The 23,934-nt window shown below is 46.0% G+C and overlaps 1 protein-coding gene across 8 annotated transcripts in view; it reads right to left on the bottom strand.

The window, feature by feature from the left end:
* The window catches only part of LOC121591006 (latrophilin Cirl), an 88,565-nt gene that overhangs the window by 13,447 nt on the left and 51,184 nt on the right, over positions 1-23,934 (bottom strand). For all 8 annotated transcript variants that reach the window (XR_006004505.1, XR_006004506.1, XM_041911285.1 and 5 more), the window contains one exon: positions 14,513-14,554. The gene's annotated coding sequence lies outside the window, so the exon portion shown is untranslated. The remainder of the gene's footprint in view (positions 1-14,512; positions 14,555-23,934) is intronic.

Here is a 23,934-nt window from a genome sequence, read left to right as displayed (position 1 = left end):
GCGGAGCGGTGGAGGAGAGTGGTATATTATGATGATCCTACTCGGGGGCTGCTAGAGTGCATTTGCTGAAACCTATCATTTCGTGCACACCCCGCGGTCCGTGCGGTTACATGCGATTTGCATTTAGGAAAGGTCTGGAGCGGGTGGATGGATTGGGGCCAGCCTTGGCCAATATGTGGCAGTAATGAAATTACTAAATACAAATTATCTGCTCACAGCACACACACACACACACACATACTAATACAGGGAACGATGCTGGAGGTCCATGGGAAAAGTGGAAGCGTTTTGGCAGAAAAACACACACCTTCTGTCGACATAATGTCCGCAGACTAGGCATGCAATTACAACATTGTAGCGGCATGAAATGAAATCCCTTTCTTTTGTTATTTCACACACGCACTACACACACAGAGACAGAAACACAAATCTCCCTAGAGGTTAGTAATCGGTCCAGCACTCGCACTCAGGGGGGTGAGGAGGCTCGTGACACACACCATTTTGTACAAACCGCATATCTTGCCTGTCAGGGCAAAAGTCCTTTAAAATTTCTGTGCGCATTCCCGTGCCGGCCACAAATTATGGCTCCCGTGGGAAAACGGTTGGCAGAAAATGGCGAAGAAAGTGGCGTTGTGCAGACACTTCGCAATGTGCGTGCGTTGATGGTGGAGCGCGAGGGACCCGTAGTAGTTCCTGATTGTTTAGCATATCTTCTGCCACGCGGCTATACTATGTTGGGGGATCTTTCTGGCGTGTAAATGCTTCTGCAGCCGAAGGGGTAGAAGTAGTGCCAAAGCGTAAGCGGCGTGTACACACCCGCCGTGCCGTAAGGATGCACAGAATATTCCCACTGGACGCACCGGAGACGAAATTAACCGGAAATGGAAATTTTATTCTACGTAAAACAAACCGCGCAAGTCAGTCGAAGAAAATCTGTGTAAATCTGTCGCGTGCGAAATGCGGAAACGTTAGCGAATGTGTCCCGAGGGGGTCTTAAGTCTTATTTGGGCACACAGAATGAAACGAATGTCACCTGGGCGCGCCAGAGCAAAGGTACGCACACATTCAACGTGAATGTTTTCTTGTTGCAGAGAGCCACTGTAAAGTAATTTCCAGCTAAAGGTAACGTAATGAAAATGAAAACCTGTTTTAATGCTTTTTATAGATGTTCCTGTAAAAATGGCGTGGGATTTCATCATCTTAATATATTATTTCTAAGTTCGCAAACATTGCATTGGACATTGGAATACAATTAGACTTGATAATGCGTTGTTTATTTTTTTTAACCTTTTCTGAATATCCAAACTAAAGTTGCAACATAAATGTGCAACATTTGTATACACATTCTAGTGGGAAAAAGCAACCAGTTACCGATGGCGATTAAATTCCGCACATTCAAACACCATTGCACACCGAAAACAGTCTCTCCATCACTAACAGTTTTGATGCAATTTTGTGTTCAGTCACCGAATCACCGAAAAAAAGCGAAGGAAACCTGAAAACAGCTATCCGACAAAAGAGAACGACTCTTCATGTTACACCAGGATCAGTGGGAAAATGTTATCACCTTGTTTACGACCCAAACGGCGTATGGTTTTGGGCAGATGGATCATCGCATTACATATACGTGGGGACGACTGCCGGTTTGAACAACCTTTTCGATGACCAACGTTTCGGCAACAATGTAAACCACAGAGTGAATCCGCAGAACGGCCCACCTCAAAAGGGAGGTGCTTGAACCGTAACACACAGCATCCTCAAAATCGCGGAGGCATGTAATACACACAGCGTGTGGATGTGCGCATCTGATGAGTGTTTTATTTTGCCACACCATCTGCTGGCAGGAAAAATGTACAACAAGACCCACCAATCCTCCTTTCCCCTTTAAACTGTCCAACCGTCAACGGTTGTCACCAGACGAAAGCACGACAACGGCCACCCGATTTACGAAGGGATGTCAATGCGTCATTACTAACTACACCAAATCACCCCAGCAGCAGCAGCAGCAGCACCATCGGGCGGTATGGCAGCACACAAAAAGGCGCCGTGTTTTTTGCTCTGCTGCTTAATCGAGCCCGCGCGACACACCGCACCAGCACGACAACCCGTCGAATGATAGATACAGCCAATGGTTAAAAGCTTTCCAAGAGCCGTATCAACTGTTCGCCTAGGTTCGCCTACTTACCAGCACCAGCCGTTGACATTCGACGTCATGAGAAGTGTCAACATTTTGCCTAGCTTGCTCAACCACACTGTTGGGGCGGCTGGCTTTTAGGGGTCCTTTCCCGAGCCGAGCAAACGAGCGATCGCGCGGGCGCACGCCCCAACTCTCCCGAGGCGCTGCTCTTGAGACAAATCGCTACGAGATGGACAAGCGAAGATAAGCACCAAGCGCACCTCAGCGCGCAAGGCACTTCTCTTCTTCCCCTGATGTCGTGTTGTGGTAGAGTTTTGAAGGCTCACCGAAGGGGGTATTCCCAAGCATGTTTCTAAAGACACACACGCGCTCAAGCCACCAACCCGACATTGTCGCAACAGTGAAATCCAAGGAGAAGGATCGAAGCTTAATGTTGAAGATGGGGCTAATGTGCAATCCACCACTAGCAGAAAAGCACCACCAGCGGCGGACCAGACTATCAGTTGCAGTTCTGCCATTGTAAATGCTCTAGACTGCACCCAAGACGATGGGCAGATATCGTTGGCGGTATGTATCTCGTCTCTAAATAGAGTTGAACGATGCACAAAACAGGTCCAGCACTAGCTCTGATGATGGCTGTTATAGAGCTAACAGCAGTGATGCAGCGCGAGAAGCGCAAATAAGTCAGATCTAAACCTAAACAGGTTCGGACCCATCATAAGCGGCAATCAGGTAGGTTGGCTGCGAATGCATCACCAGCTAGTCCCAAAGTCCCACTGCGGGCGTCAAGCCGAGCATGCAAAGTAACCGAATATCTCTTCAATCGTTCCTCAGCACGCCTTTCAACCAACACTTTGTGTGTGTTTGTATGTGTAGAAGCCATCCAAAGTTCGTTGGCTGTGGGGATAGTGAGCTGTTATTTATACGCTGGCTCCATTCGACGAAGCGCCATCGACCGCAAGGCAAGCTGAAAGAGAAACCCTTTTAGCCTCCCCGGAGCGCAAGACGACAGAAGCTGGAAGGGGGGACACGTCGACGAAAACAAAAGTTGCCACAAAATGCCCATTTTTGCTCGAAAGTGCAGGTGACTGCACAGAGTTTGCTGGACGAGCAGGAGGACGTGACCGGGTACCGTGGGGATGCTACGAACTGTTTAGGTAAGCTGAGCCCTCGGTTGAGTTCTCGGGAAGAAGGCAGTGCTCACAGCAAATGCTTACTCCCGGAGGGCGCCCGGTTCTCAACCACGGTGACCGCGGGAACGTGAACGAGAATGTCAAGAAAATGAGTAATAGTACACCCCTTTCCTACCGCCGCTTTAGTGGCCGGCAGCGGGTACTGTGTAACCGTTCAACCGTTGTGCGTTGCAGCGCTCTCCCAGAACGTTACAAATGTCCACAATTGGAAAGGAACCATCATGTTTTACCTCTCGCTGAAATTTCGTCTGGTTGCGACAGGTATAAAGCTATGGAGATTAATTTGAAGAATGACATTCCATTCGTTGCGGTTGACGAGCGCGCCTGGCTGCGGTTCTATAGTGCAGTCTCTCATTAGAACGTGTACCTTTGCAGAACAGAGGAAAACCCCCGGCATACCGGAAGTTAAATTAATGCATTATGAGGGTTTTCACTGGGTGGGTGCGCCCCTGTGTTGTAGGAGATATTCGGAACAGGAACTCTGGGCAGTAAATTATTTCAAACATCTAATCCTACTTTGCGCCGTGTTTGCAAAAGTTTAGACGAACCCAGTTCATTTCCATTTCCGAGTCTCCTGCACACAACAATGCATCCTGCTGATAGGTTTTTGTTATCGCTTCTCCAAAACGGTACACTGCAAGCAATTTACTGTTGAAACCATCCAACCGTTTGCTACGATGTCGCTCATGCGATCGGGGCCATGCAGCTAGCAGGTATTTCAAATAGGTTCACCATCAGCTCCAAAAATGGTCCCATTTTCTTTGGTCACTGTTTGAGGCTAGATGAAAGAAAAGAGTGAAATATTTCTGGACGCTTGAGGGAAAATTGAAAACCAAATGCACGATTAATGGTACACTTCCGGTGATGATGATGCCTTCCAAACAACAGTAAATCGGCACCCAAGCGTTGCACCAGGTGACCTGCTCGGTTTGAATGGCATGACAGAAGCGTTTGGAAGCCGCTTCATCGGAATACAAAAAAAAAGGCAAATACCAATTGGTTTGAAATTCTTCTTCAAAGAAGACAAACGACATCAAGGTGCCCAAGAGCACAATTTTGGTTAGTGCATAAGGTCTGCCTCACTCAAAGGATCAGGAGGAGAGTAGCGCACTCTGTACCCAAAAGTTCCCGAAACACAAATTCCAAAACCAACCAACCAACAAAACGGTTCATTCGCCCAGTTGATTGTCATTCCGGTGTACGCGTGAACGTGGTGGGTATGACGATGGGAGCGGTAATGAAGACTCCCTGCCGTCGTGTGATTGCGAGAGCCGGTTCTGCCACAACGGGACACACGAGACGAGAGATGCTCGTTAAGCAAAGCAGCGCATATCATATATCCGCACGTATCGAAGGCAAGATACATTTCCTGCAATTACCGTCTCCCATGGTGGATATGTGGCGAACAGATAAGCGGGTACGGTAAGCGGGCATGACATCAGCAACAACGGGACATAAGCACACCCCCGGCAGGACATCAGGACACCTTTAAGCGGTCGGCACACACCAGTGTCCAGTGCCTTGAGAGGCGATGGAAAAACAGTGCTGTTCTGGCCATCGCACATCTTTCTCTCGTCCGGTCAAACTCGATGTTTATCGCACCGATGATATTCAACGGATAATACCGACACACCGGGTGCACTGGTATGTCTGACTAGTAGGTGAAACTATGCTTTCAACAACTTGCTAACAGGTTATACGAATAGAGCATCAACTCCAATACTGCATTAAAAACATGCTGGTGGCAGTGTACAGCAGGAGGTTCGTATAGAAGGTCACCCCACATTCCCTGCTCACCAATGCTCACATATGAGCTGCATAACTTTGAGTAATAAAATATTGTCCCAACACTTTCACCAATCATCTCGGGAAATGAACATTACAATGGATCATGCAGCGGATGGACGAAGGTTTCATAAAACCTCTCGCCCAGAATAGTTATTAATTCGACAAACTACACCGAACGTCGTCCGAGAGCACACCAGGCGAGGTAGTAGCAGCAGCTGAGTAGCAGCTTCCAGTGGCTTCAACTTTTATTTCCCAGTCTCCGGCAATGCTCACATACTTCTCACCTCCAAACAGTCTCCGTTCAAAGACTTGAACGTGAAATTCAGAACCAAAGAGCCACTTTTTGGACAACGTTGGATCGTATAGCCGCAGGCCACTGTACAGGAAATTCGTCGGTTCGTCGTCCATCACTGTTCGCTTCCGCTTGAGTCAAATACCAATGCAAGGACGAACTCTTCATTGTCTAACCATCCTCATAAAAGAGCTCGAGACGGCGGATTGCGCCCCGGCATTAGGGTGAATCGGCCGGTGAAATATACTCTCATCACCATCATCATCATAATCATTAAAAAGTCCCACCCGCCCCGGTTTCCACCACGAGTACGGGAGCGACAACAATGCGCCGGCTTTGTTATCCCGACGATGTACGGCGGCAGGGGACCGTCGTAACATCATTTGGAAAAGCATAAAAAAGTTCCATTTTCCACAGAACCTAACGAAGGGCGAGTGCGCAACAAAACTCTGAGCGTATCCGTATCCGAGACACTGTGTGTGCTACTGGATCAAAGTATACTAACAAACAGAAAACCCGGACTTACGCCAGATTCAAGAGTACCTAAAGTGTAAGCCACTGAAATTGGAGGGCGAACGCGGGGAGCCTGGCAACATCGATGACATGGTGAAAGCGGCAGAAGTCGTAGTAAATTATAAATTAAAAAAAGAAAAACTAACAAAGCGTTCGTACGTTGAAGGGACGGCACACTGGCGCTATAACTTTCCAAACTGTCCGACAATTGAAATAAAAAAAATCACTCCCTTCATAAGCCATAGTTTTCCCATCACAAATGCACACACACACACACACACACATAGAGCTAAAGGGCACCAGAATCAGAAGAGGCAATGTTGGCCATGGAGTCTGTGTTGTCGGATGAGTGCAGTTTTTCCTACGCTAGAATGAACCACAAGGCAGCAAAAAAGGATATTAAATGGGAAACTGGAGCGAGATCGGGGGCTCGGACCTACAGTTTCAAATCTGTTTGTGTGAGTGTGCGAAGAGGAGAGAAGAGTAGGGTGACGGCCATATCCGAAAAGTAAATCTTAATCCCGGGTGAGATTTAACACATACCGCATTACCTTCTCCCTGTGTTCGGAGGCGTGCCGACCGGAAATCCCTCTGCATTGGCCATATTATTTCATGTTCATTTTCGGCATTTGCAGTAAATATTAGCAGAAATAATAACCCCTTCGAGTGTGTGGTTCGTTTGTGGGTTTGCTCGCCGAAGCCCAAAAGCCAGCACTCGGGAAAGAGGCAATCAGAAGAGGGGCATAGTTCGTCCTGTTGGTTGTGAGAAAGGGTTGCTGTGGCATTGTGTTTGTCTTGCTCTAGCTTAATCCGTTCCTTGAACGACTAGCAGCACCCCAGCACCCAAATGTGGATTTACATGAAAACCGAAGCTCTAAAAGCTGGGTCGTGGCATGTGTTGGAGCGGTGAAGGCAATCGATTGTTGCAACAAAAAAAAAAGAAAAGAAAAATCGCCTACAAATAAAAGAGGACACAAAAATTCAACCGTTCATGTACACTATGAGAAATCGGTAGGAAGAATGATGCTCGATATGACAGAACCGAAAACAAAAAACAAATAACACCAACAGAAAATCCGCAAAAGCGTCGAGAGTTTTAAGCGCAATGATGGATTCCAGCCCCGCTCCCCACCTTTTTGCTTTCCCGCAACCGGGTGTGATCCGGATTCCGCGTTGTATCCGTTTTTTCCTCTGATGACACCATTTTCAATTTTCTTTTTCATTTCATTTTCGTTTCGTTTCAATCTACACCATCGCAGGCAGCTCCTGTCCTGTCTTTGTACAGGGTCACCACTCTCACTGGGTTACATTTCACCAGAGTCTTGTTTGCGTCCTTACGATCGTGCTGATTTCGACGCTTGAAATTGAGCCCTAAAAACCCAATGTTTCATCTCACAAGGCACACCCAACAGCACCAAAAACGCTTGCCGAGCACTCAGTCCTCCTGCAGCTATTTGCAAACGCGACATGCCTCTCCTTGGTCGACGTGAAGAAGTCGTCTCACAAGCGAGCAAATTCATCCTCGGGTTTTCCGGGTAAAATCCATCATGTCTCGTCCTCGGGCTGTGGCACCCGCCATCGAAAAGTTAAGCCAATGGTACCACAGGACGAAAAGGACGGTACGATAGTAAGAGAAAAGGACGAAATGGGGGGTTTAACCCATGTGTACAAACACAAACACACGCGCGCAACACACATTCCCCAAAGAGCTTCGGTCGAGCGGGATAGCGTTCGCTCGGTGGTAAAATATCAATAAAACCACCCCAGTAAACCTACTCCCAGGGAAAACGTTTTACCAAATTTTGTCCTCATCCTTTTGGGACCAGCATTATTCCCTGGTGTGTTTGTAGATTTTGCGGATGAGACTTGTCTCGCTTCAGGAGTAGGTGTAAAGGATTAAAAAAGTGAGGACGATATCTTTTCCCTCATTTTTATAGATAGATAATGTATCGTAGTGACGTTCGCTGGGGTAGTGGGAAGCCGACTGATTCTATCTAAATTAGGGTTCATCCACCATTCCATGCATTCTATTCTGCAAGAACCAAACTCCTTGCTTATTTTCAACTAGATGATATATGACCTCCCAATAATGTCAAATATTTTGAAAACATAACTTTAGTTATGCGATTTTTCCAGATTATAGCCGGTCTCGTGGTACAGTCGTCAACTCGTACGACTTAACAACATGCCCGGGGTTCAAGTCCCAAATGGACCGTGCTATGGGGGTAATCTATAAGCCACTGAAAACCAAGCCCACAAGTGGTAAAGGCAGGCCTTGACCGACAACAGTTGTTGAGCCAAAGAAGAAGAATGTTTTCCAAAATGGTTAAATTTCATTACAGATGACCAAAAATGATAATGTAGTGAAAATAATAAAATTAAGGCATGTATGTAGAACGATCGGTATTTGTTGTGACTAGCGATTTTTTCAAACATTTGCCAAGTTAGAGAGAAAAATATGGTATAATCTATGAGCTATATAATCATCTGTATTCCACAACCGAAGGCTATGGTAGTCTATGGTATATCTGCAAATAAATTTGATTCAGCAGTGGTATGTACAAATATTAAACCGCCTTTAGTCATGCTTGTTGAAATGTTGATTCCACTGTAAATAATTTTTAGAACCAACATTTTAAAACAACGAAAAATTGCTATATTAATCTGTAAAAAAATAAACGGGCATATGATACATAGATATCCTTTTCACAACCGGCAGAGTAAAAATAGTTCAAGCCACACTCAGCGGCACCAAACCCCTTAGCTGATTTCATAATAGCGCAACACCAGGCTCGGAAATCAGTGGCAAGAGTGTGGAAGGGGCAAACAACCGCTTTTTCCTGGTTTATAGTATCCTCTCTCTGAATTCCCTCCTTTATCCACAATTCTTAGCTTAGTCGGCTACCAACCAAAGAGGATATCCAAACGACAACCTTCCTGGCAGACGACATTCACGCCACGCTTTGGGGAACCACACGGGCCAGAAAACCACGGAAAGTGGGTATCGGCAACGCTGGCGGTGAAGAAATTCGTTCGTATGTGGACAAACCAAAAAGAATTTCCTCCTTGCCGGTTGGCTGGAAAAGGACGTACAGACGTCCAAGTGGCTTCGAGCACGGAAGGAGGCTAGCGTGCCGGCCCCTCTGGTTTATGCAAAGAAGGTAGGGCGGGGAAAGGACAAAACGGAACCAACCGTGCACAGAAACCGGAAGACCACTTTTGTGCTACGACTCCACACTTACACACACACACACACACACACATACACCGCTCCTTCGTCTCTGCTCCCCACAAGAAGCGTATAGGGGAGTTATCCACTCTCTAGATGCAGGACGGAGCTACCGGAGAAAAGGTCAACGAGCGGTTGCCGATTGTGCATAAATCCATAATTTATGAATGTTGCTGTAACTTGACGTAATCGGCATCGGCAGCTATGGGGAAGGTGGTAGAGGAGTGCCGATTTGGCGGATGGAAGGAAAAATATTCTTTCGGTTCGCTGTACGCTTCGTTTTTCACTTACGCTCGCGATCAGTGTTTGGAGAGGGGGGTGGAAATATGGTAGCATTTGTTATGGAGTGCGCTTTTCGTGATGAAAATGTGCTGCTGAATGCAAAAGAAGGAATGCTCTGTGGGTGTATATGTGAAGGTAATGGTAGTAGCATTCGGTATTGGGCTAGCAAGGAGATCGAAATGTTGAGACGCAGAACGAAAATAGAGAGGAATAAGGCTTCCGCCAAAGGATTGCGGCGCGTCGAACATGCTTTGGCCACACATTGATGGGCTCATTCTGCAAGGTAGCATTTTTAAAATGCAATTTTATCTTTATTTTACGATTTAAAGCGAATTCAAGCAATAAAGTTTACTTTTGTGATTGAATAGCTGCTAGAGAAGGGACGTCGTAAACTACTTTGTTTTACTTTGTTTCTTTGCTATAGCGTTGGTTGGGCAGATTGTTTACTCGGAATACAAGACGGAACTAAACATAAACGTATTTAAGTTTGAATTATATTTGAAATTTCATTTTCAAATAAAACCAAAATCAAACCAAGTCACTTTATTGCAAACACTTATCAATCCTCAAATTGGAGCAGTAGCAAGGATTACCGATATTTGTCATATCCAACGCCACCACCGACTCCACCAATTCCGAATACTTTCAATGTTGCCTACCATTTGCCCACAAAGCCATTTCCCATTTCCGTTTGAGCATACTACACTGGCAAGTTGGTAAGATATTCCTTACCATCAATGACCATTTAAAAACGGAGGGACTCTGGGAAACGAATTCTCTGCTTCCCCCATCCATGCATTCTTCAGCTGGTGCCGGATATTCAACTCATGTTTTCCGACATTCCAACCGAGGGGTTGGTAGCTTGTACATCATAGCTCCCTTAAGCATTTTCCGTACGTATTACGTCTACGACTTCTTTTACTTAGGGGTTTGTTTTGATCCTCGTATACACACTCATGCATGCAGTTGTGTGTGCTGTAAGGAAGGAACCTTCTTAACGTTTCGTGGTTGTTTTTTTTAATAGCAGAACAGCCCGGTCGGCTAGGAAAACGCACTTTGCTCCCGATCAGGTGCCAACGTTTCCGTTTTTCTCCGCTGTTTTCATACGCAAAGTGGTGTACATGGAAAAATGTGTGCGTGAAAATAAAAGTGCACATAAAACAAAGGTTCAACTTCAACCAAAAGGCCTCCAACCATGCCAAATAGTCCCGGTTTGTTGCATTTCCATGTCGAGCAAATGGTTCGGTAAGACAAAAAAAAAAGAAATACGGTGAAGCAAAGCAATAAGCACTCCACACATCTGGGACCATTCCAACAACGTTGGAAGGGAAAACGACTGTGTTTCATGAATCTAGTGCTGCTAGTAAATTCTAACACGTGCTGGTGCGTAGGGAGTCGTTTTTATGTCGCAAATCGTTTGGCGTAGCGAAATATCGATTTTCTTTTTCTTGCACTATTTTTTAAACTAAGTATATAGGTCTATATGAGTGTGCATTTTTTGTCTGTTATTGCTCCATAATTTTAGGGAATTTCTGACCTGCCGTAACCGTAACTTTTCAGACAGATCACAAACTCTTCGTGGATGCATGCAGCGATGCGATAGTGAACTATTTTTCGCTTAGTTAATTGTAAGTGTTCGAGAGATGGTGTAAGGTGATGTAAATTTCCTTCCCGCTCCTTCAGTGTCCTTGTCGCTACCGCACTTTCATATTTTCGTCTGGCGCTTCGTCGATATTACACCAACTATTTTAACCTTCATCGAACGATTATTCGCTTCGATGGCAAGAAAGTTTGGTTTTTAGAGTGCTACAGTCCTACGCGCTAGTACTTTCAATCAGGTGACCTATAGTTCGTGCTTAAAAGAAAAAGTGAAGGTCCCACCCATCGCACGCGTAGAAGGATCGGTGCTTGGCAAAGGAAAGGGCTACAATTTATGATTCTATTTTCATATATTGTTTCTGTTACATGGCCCACAGCCCCATTTCGTGCTTCCTTTGCCGAATTTTCGTGTTCCTTTGGTTTGCGCGATAAATCATAGATAGTTTTTCTTTTCGGACGGGAATGTCAGGAAAGGCAGCCAAAGAAAGTTTCACCTTTTCAAGTATTTCAAGGTGATGAAGCTTCCTGTGCACACGTTCAAACCCACTAAAATGTTTCCAGAAGCAGAATAGAGATAGATATTCTATTTCGATCGGTAAGAGTAAAATGGCCGTTGACCGTTAGGGTTTATGTTTAGAAACACACACACTGATACATTTTCTTGTCTAGGATAGTTTGTTATTTTATCTGTACGGAACGAAAATTCGCCCGTGCACGTGATCAGAAGCCGAAAACGGAACCAATTTTCTGAACAACATTTACATACGTGTGCCTTCCTCAAAAAGGAACCAAAAGTGGGATGCCAAAAGGATGCAAATGTGTGGAGAAATAAGGCAAAAAACATGTGAGTAAATGTATTCATTGATAAAAGATAAGAATAAAAATTATTAACCACTCGCATGCACACAGCGAAATTTTGATTAGATTTTTTATTCTAATTGGTATTTTTAAGTATAACAGTTATGAATCTCCAAAATGTAAATATTTGTGGAAATATAAGCTATGTTATTACATTTATGTTAGGTAGACCTTGTTTCAATCCTTAATTTATTAATACAATAATCATTTAAAATTGGCAAATCTAACTCCAATTGAATGTGGCAATGTTTTAATCTCGTGATTTTACAACTGTATAATCAAACGAAATTTTATAAATTGTTAACCACCAATGATAAACATAGCACTGTGTATTAGCAAGCCATATATCCATAAAGCCTCGAGAAGCAATTTGATCAAACAACATCTTCCACCGCTGTTAGGTAAAAATGTTCGTGAAAGCCATTACCAGAATGCAAAACAAAACAGGACCTTCAAAGGGACCATCCCCCATCCCGCTACCTACGGTGAAAGGTTGTGCGCTCCAAGTGACAAGTTTGTTATGCGAATGAAATTTATGGTAAAATTTATTACCCATATCTGCGGGAGCAGAAGCCTAGGTGAGAAAGGAAACATACAAGCGCTCCACGCACTTATTTAAATATTCTGAAGTTCGGGCCTGCCTTACGACCCGTGGGGGTTCGTGCACACCGAGAGGAAAACAAAAAAGAAAATGGCGAGACCGTGTGCTTATGAGTGTGTTTGTGGGGCAAAACACGAGAGCACGGAAAACAACAATTCGAAGGCAACTGCTGATAACATTCTGTGCGTGATTTTACCGTCTGCTCGTTTGGGGATAGGTGCCGTCATTGACTTTCGTGTCCGCCCCGGCAGTTGTGCGGGTTGTCCTTATTTTCTTTTTACAAATTTTGCTGTCTTGAAGACGGGCAAAACGAACAAAAAAAACAAACAAACAAACAAAACCCAGCCACCACCCACCGAAAATATGTTTCATCGTGCGCACTGCTTTGTTCAACAACGCACCTCTTGCACAGACACCAGCCACCGCCACCCGGCTGACGGGCGCGCGCGTTTTCGGTGCTTTGGGAAAAATAATCTCGTCAGCAGTCGCCGGCAGCAAGTACAATATCATGTCGCGGCCGGGTGGTTGATGGATGTCTAACACAACACGAACACGAGCGAAAGCAGCATAACACGTCACAACCGAAGGGAGAGAGCATGCCGGGTGGTTTCTGTCCGTCTTCATCAGGTTCTTGTTATCACCCTGCGCCCCGCAGTCAGTCTTGTAGTGCAACACACGAGCAGCAGCACCGCAGAGCGGGTAGCTAAGCTCAACCAAGGAACGGAAATGCAATTTAAATTTCAAAAGTGAAATTCCTTCATTTGCCCTAATCTAAGACGTTCCGTTCGTAAAGCACTATGTGCTCAGTCGACGGTGGTGCAACAGATAACACATTCCGACCGAGGTAAAAACCTCCAGAAAAAGGTATCCGTGCATAGTTGTGTACAGTGAAGAAGGTTGCGTCTTGTCAGGTGGCGCGAGGACAGAACCTGACAACACCATCAGCGCCAAGCGATTGGGAGTTTGTTCACCTGAACACAGAAAAAATGAAAGCATGATGGAGAGAATGCGGGTAAAATGCTTTCACCGTCGGTTGCATCTTGATACTGAGTTTTCCTGCACACTCAGCATAATCAGGTTTGATTGTGCATGGTTCTAAACAAGTGCTAGTGTCCGCATACATTTCGGTTGGCAATGTTGTGCTGAGGACAACACTTCACTGATCCGATTTATGGGTTTATTACACAAACCCCCTTTTCAACGACTTATTCTCGACATCTGTCTGTTAGATTGAACCGTTTATCGCATATTTAGTAGATTTAGATGTCTAACGAATGTTTTAGTATGCTGTTGAAAATGGCAAACATATTAGGTTAATATAAGTTTCGTGTAAAGAGTTTGATCGTTAAAGTATTATAAGATCAAAAACTATTTTATTACTTATTTATGCTTAGTCACTATTTATTTATTTATTTATTTATTTATATATTTGTCGGTATTAACCCAACTATGAATATATTTTTGAATTAAATACAAAATAGTTATTATATAAAAAGCATGTATCGAACTTCTGGAAGTGTATTTCAATTGCTATTGGAGACACAATCCATTACAGTATAGCCCTTGCCATTGTCAAATATATCATGGTATGGAATTATCACATCATGGCGCCCATGCAAGATCATGATTTATCGGTGTAAAATGATCCATTAAGAATTATAGAGAGCATCAATAAAGATATGCAACAGCAACTAATTATACAAAAGCATTACATACAGACGAACATTCGCAACCGATGCTAGGCTTGCATCGATGCAAAAACAAGGGACAACGCATCTGTCACCTGCCAGTCCAGGAGCTTCAGCTATTGAGCAACAACCCTCTAACGATTTCGAACCATTTGCGCGACCGTCCGCAGTTCGCGGATGTAACTGGCCGCTCATAATAGCCAGAGAGAGTGAAATGTGTCGAAACGTTTAAATTTTTAGCAAACCGAACGCACGCACCACCCGGAGAACTGGCCGGCCTGAAATAGATTGCTTGCTGGTTTTAATTTGACGGAACATGCATCAACACTTACGCTAACTAACGGCGTCTAGTAGCGGGCAGGAGGCAGTAGCTTCTGTGAAGTAAAGAGAGACAAGAAGAAAAAGATACGATGAGAAGTTAGTACTAAACAACAAACACACACATCTATGTAGGTTCCACGTAACACCAAAAAAGCAAAACTAAAAACCAACAAACACAAATGCAAATGGCGAAATTGAAGACAGCAAAAAGAATTGGTTAACGCACGTTGTTTTGTGTTGTCACGCTGCTCCGAAAGGCCTAGAGAGCGGAGGATTGACGGGGAGGGAGAAACCGTCGTGCGAAAAACTGTCCACGAACGGTTCACCAGCCAGGCCACTGAATTGGCCGGCAAGAGAAGGTGTCGCGTGTGTCACGTGAAGCAAGATGGAGGCGCATCTGGCCTATGTCCAGAAATAGCGCAACCACAAGATTGCGCCCGCGTTGGCCGAGTTAGATTTGTCAAACGAGCGATGCAGTGAGTGAAGGAGGAAGGGGCAGGCACAGTCGATGGATTTGGAAAGGGAAGCAATAGAGCCGGGACGAAAGACGAAAAAAACGATTGAAAGTGACAAATTATGTAAAGTGACGTGCGACCACACCGCAGGGTCGAGGTTTTGCTTGCGCGCTCTCTCGTCGATCGCACGGGAGGACTGCTGGCGGCGACGACGACCAGTGTCCGAGAGGGTGTCCAAAGATGGTGTTCCATTAGTTTTAAATATCTTTAACTATCTCCACCGCAGACGCACACGCACACGCACACAGAATACACGGTGGCAAACATGGCATCAGTTTTGAGACACTGCTGTACTACTTGTTGCTGTGGCCACACACACAGCATCTATCACGATTGTGTGGTAGCCGAGTAGCGCGTCGATGACTTTGTGAAGATCGTGGAGCCGATAGGAGAGGGCGGCGGGTAGGGGGTGTCGATGAGGTGTGTATAAAAACCCGATCAAAACTTGTACATGAGCCCGTAACAAACCGAATCGGTGTGCTGCCTACCGGGCGGTTGGCCGGTTGTGGAATTAATACACCTTAAATGGAGCCAGACGCCCATCTGATATAGATCTGATTTCAGGTGCTTTTAAAGATCGATTTTTTGCTGCTACTGCTGCTGCTGCTGGTGCTACCATCATACTGCTCTTGGCTATGTTTTCTTAGGTAAGCTCCTAGGCAAGACAACTTCACAGCGCTACACAAACACAGTCCTCTGCGGGCACGCCAGAAGGTGTCGTAGATGATAACGGGTTTCAGCTATTAGAGAGTGTGAAGGGGAGGTCGTACTCACAGTGACGCTTTGATGCGAGAGCACCGGAATTCGGACGGTGGGCGTACACCTTCGACCCATTCAGGCAAACGATCAAAACATGCCACCTTTTACGTCTCTACCCCTTTCCTTACCGATGGCGGGCGCGCGTACGAAACAAAAAGGTTAGCCAACTAACAAAAGCTCCATCGCCGTTCACCCTCTGTCCTTTAGCACCTTACCTAACGCAAAAGGTGTGTATATATCGATCTTCTAACCACATTTGGAGTTTCAGCTCGTGCAAAAGCGTCGGTACAGTAACTTGTAGCGCATTATAAATTATGCTTCGGCTCTTTGGCGAAGGAAAACGAAGACGAGGTCAAAAAGAACAAAGCCAATACTTTTCCACCCCACCGGTACACAACAACGTGCCATCACAGCACACACACACACAGACACTGGCGGTACCCATGTCACGACCAGTTGTCGGCAACCAAAGTTCAACCCTCGCAAAGATCCTTTTCTTAAGGTCCACTTTTCGCATGATGAAGTTTGAATCATTAATTTCGCTTAGTCCCCCCCCCCCATCTCCGAGCGGGTGTGCGCTTGCTGCACGACTTCAAAAGCTAGACCCCAAAAATATGGCTTTGACGTACGACTCGCCTGACTGTAAGAGGAGGACCGTATGAGGAGTGCAAAAAAAAGCCTCGGTGAAATAACAAGAGCGTTGGAAAGACTGCTTTTGCCGCAAATGAGTAGCGCAAGGTTCTAACTAAACTGCGTTCTCGTAACTCATTGTCGCCGGTGCTATATCATACATACATTATCAATATGCATGTACCCGGGTGGATCGGTAGGGCAACCAGGACGCGGCGTGTGACCCCATATGTCCTGATATGGGACGACCGCTGGGGAATGATATATCTCTCCAGCCCATCCTCCAGCCAACTGTGCCAACGAGATGGGAACAACCCGTGGCGATGGCGGCGGCTGCGACGTGTGTCACATGTCCAATTCTCGCCTCGGCTATATTATGCGTGTATACCAACACCCCCTACACCCTTGAATCACCCCCACAGGAATGTTCCTTCTGCTCCTTTTTCAACAATGATAAGCTTAAGTTTTATGATACTTATGTTTGCCTCACCGTGCACCGTTTATGGAATCCGCCGTCCAAGTAAGGATCGAATCTGTCACCGTTCGGTGGCTTCCGCCAATCGGCTTGCCACAGGAACGTCGTGGAGGGATGGTTTATGGGGTAAAATCAAAAACCCAGATACGATTCACCTCCACCACCAACCTTCCTTCGGGGTTCGAGAAACGACAGCACAGAAATAATCATACAATGATGATGATGACGATGATGATGATAATGATATAGATACCAAGGACGGCGAGTATCTGTTCTGTAGTAAGGCACATCATCGTCAGCCGTGTGGTGGCGACAACTGGGTGAGGATGACGCGTGCCGCGCCGCTTGCTGATCATGGCAGCGAGCACAACACGTAAATATGTACGTCCGTCCGAAATGGGCCAAGAAAGGAAGAAGGTTAGTAAATAATCATAAGAGATCATTACAAGCCGATAGGACGAAACCCCATTCGAGCTACTACTCGCGCGAGGACAGACGAACGAGCAGTGTGAACTCTGGTGCCGAACTTGGTTGGTGGTTGGTGAAAATTTATGGTTCCATTCTTGGGACAGAGAATCTTGATTAACTTTTACCCACCGGGCAGCTTACTAACGCTGGGCTCTGCTGTTGCGGCCCGCAGGCTTCCGCTTATGAATGCTTCCAAAGGCCGCAAACTGAACTGAAACAACGGATCCTGCAACACTATACATACTAAAGATGTTTCCTTTTTCTGCCGAATGGCACAGAAAGGATGAAAATATGGGCTGCCGTATTATGTAGCTACTGGTGATGGTGGTGTTTGAAGATGTTATTTTGATTACGCAATATTTCCAATCTCATTATTGACACAACGGAAGGTGTGAGGTGTGGCTTGAGTTGGGAATAGAAGCTATATGACGTACCGCTAGCTGGTTGCGGACAACGCTTTGAACTGGGCCAGTCCTTGTCTAGAGGAAGAATGAAACTCGACACACGATGACCAATAGAGGGCGAGAATGTTACGAAACTGAAAAGCGACTGGATAAAATATATTGGAGTTGGTATGCTGGAGTAGAACTGAGGCTAATGGTTATTAAAGTTTCCGAATGGCAGCGCTTATCTATCGGATGTGTATGTTGAAACTCTCAGCAACATTGCTCGGGATGGAAAGACGATAAAACAGATAAAAAAAACTTAGTAGAAAGCTTAAACATACAGTCTAGCAAGTCTTTCTAAAGGACGTGGTCAGGAAGTCGTTAGGAGTCAATCCATAGTCACTCCGTTCTTGGCATAACAGTGATGCTGGTCATTAAGAATTCCATACCATAACCGAATCGTGCATTATTGGAACGGTTCAATCGTTACGAGCACACTTACTCACCTTCGTTAGCAACGTTAGTCCACAGGCCTTTTGACAGTCTTGGGCACATCCCAGTGGAGCCTACATCTAACCTAGTTTAGTGTCCACGCACTTTCCATTCCCAGTGAGCTTCATTCGCCTGTAGCCAATAAACGTCCGATCGAATCTTGTACGACGACTCAATGTGCCACCTGTAGGAATGCTTACAGGACACGCAGATTTCAATCGATTGCGGTAATAAATTAATACTGTACGATACGATATTGGCCGTCCTCGTTACGATATTCGTTGCCGTCGCCAAAGTGCACACTCCAAACGATTCATAGACGAAGGTCAGTCTCCAAGAGGTAGCTTTCTCGATGTACTCCCAACTTTGATTCCATTATCCATGACGGCCTGTACTTTTTAACCACTATAACTGGAAGAAGGCAACAGAAGTTCGCTGTGCCAGATTTTTATGACCATCATCATCGGGTCTTTACGTAGCAGCGGCACGCGTTCATAGGTCAGCCTGTGCTAGGCTGCTTACGATTTAGAAAATTACCAACCGTTCAAAGGCAGGCCGACGGTCTCCACCAATGTTTACGATCAGAAATTAAAGACCAAGCGATATGGCATTGAGGGGAGGTTACGTCCATACGTCCACTAAAACCAAAAACCGAATGTGACACTTTTATTAAGATTTCCACGAAAGTTCATTCCACCACCTGCTGCTTCACCCAATGCTTTTTCGAAGCATTATAACCCCCCCCCCCTCTCCCCACAGATATCACCTAATCGTACATCAATGAAATCTATGAGGTTATGGACGAAAAAACACCGTCGTTCATCTAGGTTGACCTTAAAGACCGAACCTTATTCCCATGAAAAGATTGCGAGCCGACGGGCAAACACATCAACGTCCAGGCGAGAAGAAGAAGCATCATCAAAGCTATTAAAAATGAACTCATAAAAACGGTTCCTCTAAGCTTGATACAACACCAGCAGTGTGCCTATGAGATCGGCCCACGTGCATATGGTTGGAAGGTTCGGTGCCTCAGTCTCTTACACTTCGCTCTCGCTCACTCTCTGCTAAAGCTGCTGTCGGATAGTAAATCATGAAAAATGATGTTTCGGTTCAATTTTCGGGGACAGATTTTACGCAAGATTTCTAATAGCAAGAGAGGCGAAGGAAGAGCAAAAAAGCGAAATATATTAGGAGTCGAGCGAAGCATTAGGATACTCAGACGTGCCGTTTTGCGGGCACCGAAGGGCTCTTTCGTGTAGATAAGACCACATTCCTAAGCTGCTTGAAAGCCCCCTCGGAACGGGCGTAAAGCGGTGGGATTTCTAATTGATGAATCTCTTGCCATCGTGCTGCCACGGGTGACTGCACTTCAAAATGAATCATTCTTAATCGTATTCAAATTACACAAACGACGCCGGATGAAGCTTAGAGGCACTCCCAAAGCGTTCCGGAGCTACGGGACGGAGGTGGCACGATAGTGGTCGGATTATTAAAATAATAAAACCACTCGCTTCAAGTGTAGCCATCGAGGATTTTCCGTCTCGCTGCAAAATGTAAATGGAATTAAAAGTATTCACCTTCTCCCGTCCGGCCCACCGAACACTTCGCACCGTTTGCATAAATTTCCCAACGATCCTGGCCCACGTTCTGTATTCGAATGTGCCGGCGCGCAACCGAAGTCCTTGCGCTCTTGTGCTCAACCTTTCCCGCACACAGCAAACGTCCTAGAGTCCAGTCCAGCAGTTCACCGGACCGCAGGTAATTAAAATCACTTGAATGATAATTAAGTGAGCTAATTATTATTTATCCACGAAGTCAACAGTACAATTCGCAGCACAATGTGCGACCTAGTTTCATAAGACCACTCTCCTCCTGCTGGCTCTCTTTCTCTTTCCCATATCCTTCTACTCCGTTTTACAGGCACTCATGTTCGACAACACCAAACCGCACGGAATTAAGTTAATTATAAGTCCACTGCCAATAAGCCACTCTACGAGCTCTGATATTGATCAGTGTACAAGTCGAAAGCGGCGAAAAACGTGCTGAAGTTTGCCTTTCTCCACAGCCTTGGGTTGATTTGTCCCAGCGGGAAATTATTTACAAAATCATGCAATGCGTGTGTACGAGATCGATCGATGCTTTTTTATGTTTGTTATGCATATAACATACACAATCAGGAGGGAAAGGAGTGACAAGTATCATTGATGTAAAATTAGCCAAACTTGGTCAGGTTTCCACCCTCCCTAAATGTATGTGTAGCAATATATCTTTAAATATTAGCTTGCTAATCTTACAATCCAACCTTTTCCATCAGTGCTGGAAAACTTCTTCTACCGAAGTAAAACAATTTCATGGTGATAGTAAAACTGGTGACGATAACCTTCAAAGCGTCACGAAAAAGGGAGAACAAATAAAAAAGCAAAATCCTGTTTTATACACCGACTTCATACCACCCGCCCCAGTCAACGTCAACAATCAGTTAACCAATTTAGCGAGCGAGGCACATCCTTGCACGAGTCCTCCCGTAATAGCCTTACCGAAACCAAAACGTGTATCATCACTACGCTGTGGGGCCATGGAATAAATTGCTGCTGTCACAGAGGCAGAGGGACGCGCGAAGAAAGCAGGCACCCGGACTGAAGAAGGTTGAGTTTATCGTTTGGTCGTTACGCAAAATTTGTCCCGTTTTTAAACTCCTAATTGATTTTCAATCATAAAAAAGAGCGCCACAAAAGAGCCATGCCACAGTCCCCGCCGCCTTTCTTTGCCTCCGTTGTCCCGTGTAGATCGTTGGTAGTGAACGAACTGAGAAAAACGCCCAACGGGGGAAAAACGCCCGAAAACAATCAACTATAATTTTTAGATCGCTTTTATTTTTATGTTCACACCATAACACGGTACACTAGGGCGCGGCAGTGGGCACCGGGTACCAGCAGGGCGGGTGGTGCAGGAAAAGTCCGGTGAGAAAGGGATGATGAGAACGGCCTTACACGGGACGGGTAAGGCACAGCATACCAACCCCAAACCGGGCACGGGCGCGTTACACACGCAACGTCCACATAGCACGGGAAAGCAAACGGCGGCTTTGGGGTTGTGTAACCGTGTTGGGCTACAGAAAACGCCATGAAACCAGGTGAAGAAGTAATAAAAAATTTGATTACCATGGACAACGCCTTTCTGCCTTTGCCTTTCTCTGTATGAGCGTTTTCTTCTTCTTCTGCTTCTTCTCTACTGGACGCAAACTTTCCCGGGAAGTGAACACCCGACGAAGTGGAAGTTTCTAATCGAAAAAGCCAATCAATAAATTCGATCGCTTATCAGCTTATTGGGCTTCGCGCGCGCACCCAAACCCGCACTGCAGCAACGTAACACGTAGCGTCGCTAAGTGTCACACAGCGTGCGATAAACGCGCGCGCGTCGCACAGAAGTTTGCCATCTCTGGATGCTTCTCGAAATAGGGCGACGGGCAATGAAAAGAAAGAATGAATCACCACCCCCAGCAAAAGTGTCCCGATGAAAGGAGCGATGTCGTTGTTAGAAGCGGGTGAGCTCTACTTTATGGGATCTAAAGTTTTGTTGCCCACGCAATGGCCGCCGTACAGTCCCGGTCGTGGCGGTGGTGCTCCGGTCAATGCTTTGCAATCGATTTTCTATTTTCACAGACGTTTCCGGACACCGTCGTTGAAGACAGTTTTGGGAATGGAAGCGGAAATGAATAGTCGTCCGCATCCGGAGTGAGGCACCAAATGTCATTGACAAGCTAACCTGGTATTGAATGGCAGGAGTGAGTGTCCAGGAGCGAGCTTTGAATTTCAGGCTTATAGAAGCAAACTGTTTCCAGAGCGGAACAGGACATTGAAAGAAGCTGTCAATGTTCGCATGGTGGAGTATATCACTCGAAAAAAAAAAAATCCACCACTCATTGACTCCCAATCGGATGTAAGTATGAGTTGCTGAAGGACAAAGACTACCAGTGAATAAATGATCACAGAGCCATATTCGTGACCAATAATAAAGATGTAAAACTGTCCCGAAGGCAGCGAGGAAACATTGAAACAACCAAAAACTCTAATCGATTGACATGCTCTTCTTAGTTCCCATAGAACCCCTATCAAGCAACCAAGAAGACTCCCAAGTATATAGCACAGTTTCTAATGCTGAATGTGTACACCGGACCATTTCTGCTCCATGTGTGTGTGTGTGTTTGCTTGGTCTTCTGAACGGCAATAAGGCGCAGATGGTGGAATAGTTGGCAATCGGTTAGAAGTCTTTCGCTATCTCTCGAACCCGCACAACCGTGACACAACCTTACCCGACGACGTACGGGGTACCTTCTTGGAAACTTCGAACGAAAGATGCTATCACTATCCCACCCGTCCGCACAGGGGGGCAAGCTCTACAAACCGCGTGTCGTCTCCGGTTGTCCCGTACCATCATATCGGGAAGTCTCATCGAAAGACGAGAGATGAAGGGGTTGAATAATATGTAACCCATTCCCACCTGTTTCACGCGGCTGGGTGGGAGCTGTGTATGTGTGTGTACGAAGCGGAGGCGAAAAATAAGAAAACTACCCTTCAAGACTAATGCTCGGGGCTGTTGGGCCTGCCACCGAGCTAGCGGGGCCGACTCTTAGAAACCAACCGTGCTACCTACTGATAGGTAGGTATCGACCAACCCGGGGAGATGGGGGAGGCACACGATTTACGACATCGGGATTAGAGAGTTTGGTAAATATTTCAACACTGCCAGTTCCCGAAAACCCCCTCGCTTCAGTTCCTTAGTCTCTCACACGACCCCAACCCCACCCTCCCCACCAATCTCATTTTAGACGAACAGTTGACCCATACGACCACTTGGGGAAGGAGGCTTTGATCGACTTCGCCGTGGAACCGTCGTGCTGTTTATGGGCTTCCGGCTTCGTAAGTCCCGAGTTCAAGAAAGTCGGAGAGCTCTTACAAGCATCATCATAACCGGCGCACCGTAGGGGGTATTTGTTGCAGCAGTCACCCGGGCTTAAGTGAATCTCAAATGGACATTGCCATTTTGAACACCTGAGCACCAAGAAGTCGTTTCGGAGAGGAGTTATCGGTTGGTTCGGTTTCATCTTCGATAGCATCTCAGACACTGCCGTGCCACAGCCGGTCCATGCTGCTAAGGATATGCTTTTTCAGTGCCGAGTTATGCTCCAACTGCTATTACCACCGCCATGCTAAGTGTTGGTAAGTTGTCTGTGTGCATGCAGCAGAGAAGTATTGCACAGAAAAGGGCTTCAATCAATTTCATCGCCCGCCTCTCGCTCCTCCACGTAGGGGTGGTGTGGGAGCGCATTCTCGATGACCAGTTATTAGCAGTTATCGCTCCGAGGAAGGCGCACTTTATCCTCCCGGAACGAAAATGAACAGCTGCGTACGTGTGTGCGCTAAGGGTAAGGATTTTGCCAGAAGCAAACCACTGCGAACCACCCCTCGGATGCAATAAACTTTACGCACCAGGTGTCCCACCGAGCGACAGGAAGAGATAATCTCTTGGCCGAGTTATGAATTGCTGAAATTTCGGTGCCAGAGATATGCGCGCCATCGTGCACTGGGTGATAAGCGTTCTTCAATCGGCCGGGACCGAACATGTAGGTCGGGAAACAAAAACAAAAAAACACAAAAAAGAAACCATTAGATATGAGACCCAACACCACTGTGGGGCAGGCTATAAAA

This window comes from Anopheles merus, chromosome 2R (assembly GCF_017562075.2).
Source record: "Anopheles merus strain MAF chromosome 2R, AmerM5.1, whole genome shotgun sequence".
Taxonomy (NCBI): domain Eukaryota; kingdom Metazoa; phylum Arthropoda; class Insecta; order Diptera; family Culicidae; genus Anopheles; species Anopheles merus.
This window is presented reverse-complemented; position numbering and strand designations above follow the sequence as displayed.